At 44.8% G+C, this 12,310-nt stretch overlaps 1 protein-coding gene across 2 annotated transcripts in view; it reads right to left on the bottom strand.

Annotated features, from left to right (window-relative positions):
• The window catches only part of NAPEPLD (N-acyl phosphatidylethanolamine phospholipase D), a 38,722-nt gene extending 26,473 nt beyond the window's left edge, over positions 1–12,249 (bottom strand). The window contains exon 1 of one of the 2 annotated variants that reach the window (XM_004702613.2): positions 12,162–12,249. The gene's annotated coding sequence lies outside the window, so the exon portion shown is untranslated. Of the gene's footprint in view, positions 1–11,899; positions 11,920–12,161 lie in introns of those variants that run through there. The other variant, XM_045288952.1, reaches the window with a different exon arrangement.
• Between the last annotated feature and the right edge of the window lie 61 nt (positions 12,250–12,310).

Genomic DNA, 12,310 nt, shown 5'->3' with positions numbered 1-12,310 from the left:
GCTTTACACAATTGATGTGTGTATGGATTGGGATAACAGTTGTGTGAGCCCCTAATAAAATGTTAAAAAAGAAAAAAGAAAAAAAAAAAAAGAAGGAGCTGTCCCTTCTAGCAACACCTTGACTGTGGGCTACCCCTCTCTGGACCAGAGTCCCCAGTGAAAGCAGCTGAGGTCCCCAGTGGACTTCTGAGGCTAGCTTGGCCTGGGATACGCAGAGCCTTTCACCACAGAACAACATTATCTCCAAATACAAGTACCTTCTGATCTACTTGGTATATACCCTAAAGAAATAAAGACCACGGCACAAACAGACATATGCAAATACATATGGAAAATAGCAAAAACATATGGACACAGACCAAAGCTCCTGTTATAGAGGAATGGATAAACAAACTAATGCAGCCATCCCATGGAATATTATGCATCAATAAAAACCAGTGACAACTCTCTTAAACACCAAAAGAAATGGACAAAACTAAAGAACCCTATGCTTAGCGCAAATTGTGTCAATCTTATAAATGTTTTATAACACCATTATTATGAGGAAAAACAAAGAAAAAGAAACGTGGATTATACACCCAAAGATTAGACTTTGATGACTACGAGGCCAGGAACGGGGGGGAGGGGAGATCTTGAGGACAGAGAAAGAGATCCACGTGTAGGGAAGGTGGAGCAGGACACTGTTGACGTCATTTCTTGAGATGGGCTGTGTGACTATATAAAGTGTGCTTCTTAAAAAAAAAATGTTTTTAAACCCAACCCTTCCAGATGCCTTATCCCTCCCCTCAAACCTAAATAGTGGTCTGAGTGTCTTTAAAAGAAGAGAGAAGATTGCCGTGGACTTGGAGTCTGCAGTGACAAACAAGTTCATTTCAAGAAACAAACAAACAAACAAAGTTTTGGGGTAAAGTTTTTTGTTTTTATCAGATTTATCAGACAGACCAGGAGGTTTCTCAGAACAGGAGATGCAGGGCTATGAGGAGAGAAGGAATGGCAAGAATTTGGGGGTGAAGTGGGGAGCTCATAACGATGAGTACAAGAATGACGAAAACCTTCTAAACTGAGTGTTGTGATGATTTGCCCATTCTTGAGGTGACTGAGCTGTTGAATTGTATGATATGGAAATTAAATGCCAATAAAGTGGTGGGAGAAATAAACAAACAGTTTTGCGTGGCAATTCTGAGAAGCTGGAACACACCCAACATGACCTGGAACAGGAGAAAGTACAGGTCGAGGCCCTGGACCGGGAGACTTAGAAGAGGCAGAGGGAGCCCTTTCAGAAGCCCGATGCAGAGATTGTGGCCAGGAACGTGGAGAGCAACACACATTCCCAACAAGACGGTCAGCCACCATTTCTGAGCTGGCCACCATTGCTTCTGACCAGACCCAACAAGAGATATGGTTGCCGTGTGACGTGTGACCTGCCCTTGTGTTCCAGGAGGGACATGATATTTCTACAAGATGCCCTTGTGAATTTTTCCCCCTCCTGCTTCTCATCCCAGTTGTGCCACATTGTATTCCCTTGGAATCACTCCAATTTCACATCATCAACTACATCTGAGCCAAAGCCCTGATGAAATGTTATTACAGGAGAGATTTCATGGCAAATGATAACATCATGCAGCCACTACACTTTCAACCGTATAATAAGATTTAAATATTTTTAAAGTCCTGATTAACAAAGGTTGTTTGAATGTCTACTAGGTCTAAACTCTAGCTCTCCGGTGCTGTCGGGATTCAAAATTCCTTGAGAAAAAAACACTCATGTGAAATCATAATATAATGTAATGTTTCCAGGAGTGTCATCTCTGAATAATAAAAAATGCATAGCCTCTTAGAACACACTGGCTGAGAATCTGGAAATGGTGAGGAATAGTTTTCCTTACAAGTTGAGCGATGGTTCACACTGAAAGAGGGCGTTCTGTGATCCTGACTCTCCAGCCCATGACTCTGAAAAGGCTCATAACCTTCGGAACCCCAACAAGTTAGAGGGACCCTCATGCCAACACAGATGGGAACAGATGCAAGACATCCCAGAAGCGGTTACTTGAGGCCTTGACTCAATGTGGGTGCATCTGGCAAAGGGGCGGACATGCTTACTGCCCTGGACCTCATGTCGGAGGAGATTCTTTGTGAGAAAATGCCAAAGGATAAAAACAAACCGGCAGTGGTGGTTTACAAGGAAGCAAAGGCAGCGGTATGCTGGGGTCAGACTCCATTCAGTCTAGAATCTTCAGGACCGCAGGGCCATAATCTTCAATGCAGTGTGAGAGCAGGTTCAGAGGGAAGGCCTTGTGACCACCCCAAAATGGTCAACTAACAGAAGCTTATGGTTTACAGGCACTTAGAGGTCCCAAAACTCCATTTAGTACAATCTGTCTAATAATACCAGGACACATTGTTATACATTTGAAGAAGCTTATTTTTAAAAATGAGTAGAATTAAAGTCCACCTTAACCAGTTGTCAGGAAAAAACACTGCCGGAAGAGGAGAGTCAGGGATTAACACACTGAAGTTCAGATTTCCCAATTTTGCCCTTGTCCTCCTTGCCTTATCAATACAATAGGAATTCTAGCAGTGTCAAGTCACTGGGAGAAAGGACGAATTGCACACAGTGCATAGCCTTGTCCCAGCACATAGTGGGCGCCGCTGTTTCACTGTGCACGTTCTTGACTAAAGGTCTTGACTGTGAGCTTGCTGAGTCAGCCTCCAACCCCTGGCACCCCTGCGCGCCACAGCTGGACCGACGAGATCCGCAGGCTTTCCAGAAGTCCGTCGCCAAGCCTTTTCCCCCAGTAAGGGTTAGCAGACTACGGCTTTCATTTGTGAATGTCTGCACTCCTGAGGAACGGAGACGGAGGCAGCAGCACGGGTGCTCTAAGGCGGAATCAACTACGGGGTGTGTTTTCGTCCTTCCATGAGAATAACGGGGCATGGGCTTCTTGGAGTTCCCCAAACTCCAAGAAAGAGAAAACGACACCTCTCCACAGGATTCCTGCTCAGACGGGTCACTCCTTGTGGCCTGACCACCCCCCTGGATTAGCCAGGAGGCACCCTGATAGTCTCCTGACTCCCCAAATAATATATAATCACCCTCCTCCATGCCCCACAGCTTTATCTCCCTTGGGAGAGACCTGGGGAAGAAATGGGCAAAAGCAGACACTAACTGGTGTCCACACCTGCGCTTTCCCCAGGGTGAGAGTCCCAGATAAGGAGGCTCTTTTGAGCCAATGGAAAACTGCCATGGAGGAAGCAGGCTAAACAGAGGAGCAAGACCAGCCCTGAGAGAACTCCTGAAGCATTTCACTGTCTTGCCTCTCCTACCCGAGGGACTCTACTAATCCCCTCTCCCCCCTCCCCACCTCTACTCCCATAGTCCCAACAGGTTGTCAGATAAGTGGGGTTTTACCTCCAGTTTGTGACCTGTGAGGAATAACATGTGATTCCTCCTGGAGCATTTCCAAGCAGGGCTGAATACAAAATCTTCAGGCACTGACTCTCCAAGCTGGCTGTACTTCAGAATTACCCACAGAGCTATGGGGTGATGTTGACGTACAGACAGAGTCGAGAACTACTATTTTATTAACAGGGAAGTAGGAACAGCGGCGAGAGAGGCCATACGTCCGCAAAGAAGTAGGACACCAGCAAAGTCATCGGCACAGAGGCATTTAGGAGAAAGACTGAAATAAACACCCACTAAACTGCCTGCCAGGGAGCCTATGCTTCTTCGCTGGCCCACGCTCCAAGTTAGAGAGGGGCCTAGACTGAGTCAGAGCACCAGGACTCAGCGGAAAGCAGGCAGCTCGGTCCGAAACCTGACGTGGGCACACACCAGTACTCAGTCCACCTGCGCAGTCTAGGGGAAGCAGAGGGCTGGGTGCACAGGGAGTCCATCTAGACAGAGGATGCTGTCCTTCATGACCTGTTAGTTCTGAGCCAATTCTGGGTGGTGAGGGTCAGACCCAGAGTGCCAGGTGAGTGGCTATCAAATATGGTCATGTAAACATGGCCCTGTGAGATCGGGGCCCATTTCCAGCTGGGGATCGTATTCATGGTGACCCTTCCCGTGCAGTTAGCAATGAAGCTGGGATTTGTCGATTATGCCGTCTGCTCAGTATAGGTGGCATAGGTTTTCTCATCACAGCGATGCACAAGCCACATGGACAGATGGGTGATGGGATGCTTAGTCAGCCCACATACAACAGGGGTCTCTTAGTAAGGAGAAAAGGAAAACTAGACGTGGAAATAGGCATTCGTGGGGTCTTTACCACTCTACCACTGCTTCGTCACTTTCATGGGTTCCACTGCAAAGAATGGGGATTCCAGTAGACTTCACTGCTCACCTGGAACCTGCACATAGGCCAAATGGCAAGTGTGTGAACCGATCAAGGGAGTGATGTGTGGTTTAAAAGCAGGAAGGGTGTGTTCAGATTTCACCTCCATCCATATTCAGTCTGTATGCTGAGCAAATAATCCAAGAAACAGGACCACATGCAGGAAAGATTTGTAGGCCAGGAAAACCTATGGGGCCATTTTACTCTGCCCTAGAACGTCACAGTCCATTAGAGGGCAGCAGGGTTTGTTTGCCCAAGCATGTATGGTGGAATTCAATTTCTATAGGCCTATATTTAAAGAGGTGTAGTCTTTCACCATACTTATGCAATCAGTATGCAGAGCAAATAACCAGAGAAAGAGGGCTAAAGGATGAAGTATCAGGATTGGAGGAACACTCTTTTAACAGCCTGTCATGTGCAGGTGACACAACCTGGCTGCCTGGAAGTAAAGAGGATTTGAAGCCCGTACTGATGAAGATCAAAGACTGCAGACTTCGGTATGGCTTACACCTCAACTTAAAGAAAACAACAATCCTCACCACGGAACTGAAAAGAGGCATCAAGACAAACGGAGAAAAGGTTGAAGTTCTCTTATGGATTTTGACTTGGCAGGAAGCAGCAGTCAAGAGATCAAATGATGTGCTCATGGGGCAAACCTGCTGCAAAAGACCTCCTCAAAAGCAAAGATGTCACTCTGAAGACGAAGGAGGCCCTCGCTCCAACCATCTAATTTTCAGTCGCCTCATAGGCATGTAAAAGCTGGGCAGTGAAGATAGAACAGAGGAGACTAATTGGTGCCTCTGAATTATAGGCTTAGCAAAGAATAGCGAGTACTGAGGACCGTGAGAAGAACAGCACTGTCTGGTGCAGCGTATTCTAATTTAGTCTTACTTGGCACAGTGGTTGCTAACCTCAAAGTCAGCAGTGTGAAACCACTGTTACTCTTGAGGGGGAAAGAGGAAGCTTTCTACTCCCATAAGGAGTTACAGTCTCAAAAACCCAGAGGGGCAGTAGGGTCACTATGAGTCAGAATCAACTCTATGGCAGTGACCTTAGCACAACAAAAAAGAGCCCTCGCGGTACTGTGGGCTAGGCTGTTAACCACAAGGTCAGTGGTTCACACCCACCCGCCAACCCAAGGCTATCTGTTCCCTATTTATAGTCGCAGAAACCTTAAGTAGGGTCCCTGTGGGTCCGAACTGACTCTCAGTAGCTGTGAGTTTGGTTTTTTGGGCAAGAAATGACTCAATGCCTTTTCAATCATGTGAAAGCTGTAAGTGCAGCACGTGATGATTGTAATGAAAACGGGAGATGGCTCAGTCATTTCAAGGGAAGGTTATTTTACACGATATTAGAAGGCAATTACAAGTTGTCCATAAGAAAGGATGGCTATACATGACTGATATCACTAACATCACTGAAATATGCACATAAAACATTTAAATGCCAAAAATATTGTAATATCTTTTTCACCACAATTTTTAAAATCATTTTACTGGGGGCTCGTACAACTCTTTATCACAATCCATACATACATCCATTGAGTCAAGCACATTTGTACATTTGTTGCCATCATCCTTCTCCAAACATTTGCTTTCTACTTGAGCCCTTGGCATCAGCTCATTTTTCCCCCTCTCTCCTCCATCCCACAATTTTAAAATGTATTGTGTCCAACACTTCAAACTGAGGCTATTTCAATATGGGCTCCAGCAGTATAACTCACTGATTCAAAAAATGAACTCTGTACAACAAGCAAATAATTATACACATTGGATATTTGGTCTACATACAATACAAAAATGAAATATGAGGAAAGAGAAATCTGATGGCATAGTGGGTTACACATTGGGCTGATAACTGCAAGGTCAGAAGTTCAAAACCACCAGCGGCTTCTCAATAGAAAGATGAGGTTATCTACCATGAAGAGTTGTAGTCTCTATCTAGTCATATTAAGCCTCTGGCAGATCCCCTCTAGCCACAGGCAAGGGACTCAGTTTCACTATCAGACAGAGATTATTGTAAACTTGATGATGTTGAATCAGACCATGGTATGATACTTGGTCAGTTGACCTCCCTCTGACCCAACCTGAAAATCATCTAGGCTCAAGTATTTCTCACTTGTTCCATGTGGTAATTACATAATCTGGTGTCAACTTGAGACTATTAAGAGTGAAGGGGTGGAGTTTACCCTGTCAATCACGTTGCAATTTGATGACCTCATTTGGAGGCGCTAAGGAGATAAATAGTTCACGGAGGCCAGACCCACAACACTCTCAGCTTGGTCTCCCTGCCAGACATTCCTGTTGGCAAATCACACTGACGGAGCTAGAGCCCTGGAGCTGGAGGAGCCAATGTAGAGACCCATGCCAACACTGGGATCCTTCCATCACCACTGGATCTACAAGATTTTCCACCCACTGGCCTGTGATCTTCCTGCATTCGGCATTATTGCATGGCTGCATGAGTCGAGAGAGGAATTTGTGGACTTGTATTGGACATATGGTCTAATAGTGGACTTATGCACTTGATCTGGACTGGGATGGGATGTTTCTCATTAACAATTGTGCTATTACATATACACTATATTACATATATAGTGTATATTACATATACACTAACAATTGTGCTATTACATAAAGCTCTTTCTTAGACACTTAAGAGTAGTCTATGAATTTGTTTCTCTAGTTAACCCACACTAACACATTCTACAACAGATATTTCTTCTTTGTCTTTTAAAATATTGATCATGGTCTTGTCTTTCCTACTCTGTATTTGTACAAAAATTATTTGGTAAATGTTATTATATTATTATTTTCTTCTTGCCATTTTGTTTTGTTTTTTGTTGTTTTTATTGTTTCCCCGTCTGAAACACAGAAGGAGTGGATAGAAAGAGACAATCACTGGCAACAAATGGACAAACGTGCTTGACACAATGGATGCATGTATGGATTGTGATAAGAGTTGTAAGAGCCCCCAATAAAATGATTTATAAAAAAGAAAAGTGAAAGAGACAATCACTGATGCAATGGTTTCTTGGTGATATGCAGGAGGGAACAGGAGGGGATTTGTTGAGGAAACAATGGATCCGGGAGCATTAGAACTGATTGTGATGATGGATATACAACTCTGTTTAAAAGCAATTTAACCATGGAAGTATGTGATATGTAAATACTCTATCAAGAAAACTACAAAACCATGAAGAAAGCAAACTTGACCAGTGGTTACCATGGACGAAGGAGCAAGTGTTGTTGTTTGGGGGGCGCTGAGTTTATGTTAAAAGTGATGGAGTAATTCGGAAAAGGCTATCAATAATAGTTGTACAACACGAAGAGTATAATCTATGGCCCTGGATTATACATGTAGAAGTTGTGGATCAGGAGGATGTTTCGTTGGTTATATTTTTGCCACAATTAGAAAAAAAATTACATGAATAAAAGTGAATACAAGGAAGAAGAAAATGTTCTAGAACTGACTGTGGTGACACTTGTACAACTCCTCTGTATATGACTGGATTATTGAATTGTAGGGCAAGTGGATGAAGTGCACACAAAACTGTTAAAAGAAGAAGAAGAAGAGTTGCTGTCTCGGAAACCCTTAGGGGCAGTTCTATCCTGTCTTCTAGGGTGGCTGTGAGTCAGAATCAACCGGATGGCAGTGGATGAACGCTATGATGAGAGGGTACGAGAGGAATCAGCTTTTTTTTTTAATGAGAGGAATCAACTTTCAACCAAGAGCTTTAAGGTCTCTTTTCTTTGTGAAATGGTGGAAAATTCTACTTTTGATGTTTCAGTTCTGTGGTTAAAGGTCTTCCAAAAATACAAGTGTGTACATACATGAAGTTGGTCTGGCATCCTCTCTATGGTCCGGTCCAACTTGCACATTCCATGACTCGAGTCATCACCTGAGTCATCCCTGTATTTCACGGGTGAAACAGGTCAAGCCAAAAAGTTACAAGACCCTCCTTGGGTCCCCAGTTCTAGCTGAAGATAGAACCCAGGCTGCTTATTAGAAAGGCTCCCGCCGTAAACACCATCAAGCCGATTCCTTCCGAAAGCAATGTCCTAGGACAGAGTTGAGCTTCGCCACAGGATCTCCATGGCTGTACATCATTAAGAAGTAGAATGCTTTCTCTTTCTCCAGCTGAGTGGCTGACTAATAGGTTCGAATTGCAGACGTTTCCATTAGCAGCCCAACACTTAACCCACTGCACTGCCAAAAGGTGAGAGGTTCAAATCCATACATCAAACCCAAGGGAGAAAGAGCTGGCATTCTGCTTCCATAAAGTTTACAGTCAATAAAACCCTATGGGGCAGAAAAAAACAAAACCCTATGGGGCAGTTCTACATTGTCACTTGGGATCATTACCAGTTACCATCACTTGGTCAACCCCCAACAGCAATGACCCAGTCTAGAGGTACAATCTAGGGCTGTGTTGCAGACCAAAACTTACTGATTCACACCACTCTGTTAAGGTTCAAGGGTGACCACTCTGACAAGAGTCTGTGATGAGTCATTCTGCTGAAGGCTAGGATTGCTGTGCTAATAGGGGACCTTTGGCAAATATGACTAAAGTCTCTGAGACTCGGTTTCCTGTGTTCCTCATCTGTAGAATGGGGTTAAGAATCTCCTATGTTTTAAATCTACAAAGCCACACTAAAAGTAAATGTATAAAAAAATAAATGAAAGAGCTTCTTAACATTATTTAGCCAACTGAGTGAGGGCACTGTTACCCCTGACAACGAAACCAGCTGCTGCTGGGGAGACATGAGTTCAAATGAAATGTGTTGCAGGAGTTTCTTCATAAAATATTTGTAAATAGGTTGAATGCCTATTACGCTCAAAAGACAACTGGAACAAAGCAGTATAAATTGCACACAGGTAGAACTCTTCAGTACGACAGCTGATAGAAGGAGATTTTAGTTGAAGTTCATACTGGAAATCACAGGGTTTGTTTTCTTCTTACTCCAAACTCCCTGTCATAGAATGTATTCTGACTCACAGTGACTCTGTAGGACAGAGTTGAACTGCCCTTGTGGGTTTCTGAGGCTGGAATCTTTACAGGATTAGAAAGCCTCATCTTTCTCCCTCAGATTGGGCTAGTGGGTTCGAACTTCTGACCTTTTGATTAGCAGTCCAACACACAACCCACTACCTAGCCATGCCCTCATAAGCCTCCAAGATAAAGGTATTCTTGATATGTGCTATTGATTTCCCCACTAATATGCCAATAAAAACACCTTTTGGTCATGTACGTTGTCACCTGAAATGCTTAGGTCAATACAGCTCTCCAGCTACCACCACACTCTTTTTACCAAACAGGAGCAAAACAGGAGAATGGAAAAAACCACCCTATCCACAGATACATACCACTGCACAAATTAAAAACAGAATGAAACAGAACTACAAGAAATCAAAGGCAAATATTTCCCAAACACAGACTGGACATTCATTAAAAAGTTCCCTGTTTTTCAAACACAAATATCCAAACTGCCACGATACCCTCCTTAGCCATACACAATGAGTGCCCACAGCAACTACAGTGTAACTGAGACCTGTGGTGAAACGCTTAGCTTCAACTGTCCTGGACTAATTTCACAACTAAATTCTGCAACATAAAATGTGTACAATAAGACTTGGAGTTGTGGGTGAAAGAAATAACCTCCTCTCTTGGAGACTACGGACATTCTCCCACAGCAAGGTCTGCAGATGGTAGTGAAATGAAATCTTTTTAAAAAAATCATTTTATTAGGAGTTCTTACAGCTATCATAACGTTCCATAGTCCAATCACATCAAGCAGTATTGTACAACTGCAACCAGTCATTTCAAAACATTTTCTGTCTTGAATTGCTTGATATCAGCTCCCCTTTATCCTCTCCCTTCCCGCCCCCCACTGGAGCCCCCTTTTTTTTTTTCCACATCTTACACCATCCAATATATCCATTCTCACACAGTTCTGTTGTTTGCTCCATTCAGGTGGGGTTATACAGTCGTCAATGCTATCTGTAACCCCTGCCACCCTGTCCCTCCACCCCTCACATCCTATTCCCTCAGGAAACCATTACTCCTGTTCCTATTTCTGAAGGGTTATCTACCTTGGCTTTCATGAATGGAACAATCTTAATTATAAAAATGGACATATACAAGTCTAACATGATTAATGGGATAAACAAAGTAAGAACCATGATAGTAAGGGGAGGAAATATTAAAGAACGAGGGGATAGTTATGTGTTTCATCAGTGCTATATCACACCCTGGATTGATCATCTCTTCTGTGTGGCCCTTCTGAGAGGGAGTGTCCAATTAGCTTGCAGGTGGGTTTTGGGTCTCCACTACATCCAAGCCCCTTCACATCGATTTGGTTGCTTGTTTTTGAACTTCTGGCATCTTTTCCTGTTGACACCTCATGATCACACAGGCTGGTGTGCTTCTTGCATGTGGGCTTTGTTGCTTTCCTACTAGATGGCTGCTTGTTTGACTACAAGCTTTTAAGATCCCAGACAGCTACATCTTTTAATAGCCAGGGACCATCAGCTTTCTTCACCACATTTGCATATGAACCCATTTTGTCTCCAGCAATTGTGTCAGGAAAGTGAATATCTGACAATGCAGCATTATTAGAACAAACTGATGTTGTACTGAGGTAAGATTTAAGTAGAGGCCCAAAGTTCATCTGCTTCCTTAATGCATAAATAAATAAAATCTTTGAAAATCATGACCATACTGTCAGTTGACTTATGGTCGTTTTAACCCCTGAATCTCTCTTGAATTCTTCTGAATATGTACACTTGCCAGAAATTTTTTCTTTAACACATCTACTATTTTCTGGCGATGAAGGGGCATAGATGAGCATTTCCTTTCTGTGGTTACATAACTTCTCTCTCAAAGTGCTAGCGCCTGGGGCTACATCAAAACCAATGGAACTGGAAAACACGATCCGAACCACTGCACTACCATTTCTTAGAAAAATGGGGATTCACTCTGATTTTCAGAGAACTTTACAGCCATTCTAGAATGACTTTCTGAATAAATGAATCCGAACTATTAAAGGCCCAAACACTTCAGGCTGAACAAAAGCAAAGCCGCCAAATGGGTCATGCTGTAACATATACCGCATAGCCTACAGTCAAGGGCAGGACAGGAGCTAAATGACTTTTTTAAGCGGTTAACTTCTTTCATTCCCTTTATATTTTCCAGGACCGTTTGAGGAGCTTTCACACGAGTCGCCAAAGCCTGTGGACAAGCCTTTCCTTCCACTGCCGGGGCCCCAGAGAGCAATAGGCGTGCAGCGCCGAAGGGGAACGGACTGAAGGCACTAAAGCCCATTGCAAACCCCACTACAACCCAGAGCCAGCACCTGCTCCCACCCCGCGGCGCGCCCACGGTGGCACTGGCTTTCGTTCCCAACCCGTGGGTAACTTTCCCGCTCCAAGAGGAGAAACCTGTTAGCATGGCTTTTCCGTCGATAAATGCTATATGACGACGAAATAACTAGTTCTGCCGAAGTTGGAGACTCAATCATTTACATACCACCCAAAGCAGGTACACCCACACAGGTGTCACCCACCATCCGTGAGGACACGCTCTGGTCGGCTGAAGGGGACGCCGGGTGGGAAACGTCTTCCAGGGACCGCTGTGCCGACTCAGAGCGACCCGGCGGGACCGGGCGGCACTGGCCCTCGGCGATTCCCGGACTGCAGCTCCCGGCACGAGCGGGGCGCCCCGTCCTTCTCCCGCCCTTTCAACCGCCCCGGCCCCCGGACTGCCATCGGGTCCATTCTGACCCGCAGCCCGGTCCCCAAAGGACGAGGAACCCGGTGGCTGCTCACCCAGGCGCTCCAGAGACGCAGGCTCCGCACCTCGCGGCGGCGGACGCTCAAGCGGACCCCCGGCCACTCACAAGGGCAGCATCTCCGCGGGGAGCCCGTGGACTTCCCAGACGAGGGCACCGCCGTCGCCCCACCTCCGGCCCGGCCCC

Source organism: Echinops telfairi, unplaced genomic scaffold (assembly GCF_000313985.2).
Source record: "Echinops telfairi isolate 266 unplaced genomic scaffold, ASM31398v2 ScPeMD7_23;HRSCAF=83, whole genome shotgun sequence".
In the NCBI taxonomy this organism is placed as follows: domain Eukaryota; kingdom Metazoa; phylum Chordata; class Mammalia; order Afrosoricida; family Tenrecidae; genus Echinops; species Echinops telfairi.
The sequence above is the reverse complement of the archived record's forward strand: the minus strand, read 5'-3'. Positions and strand labels throughout refer to the sequence as shown.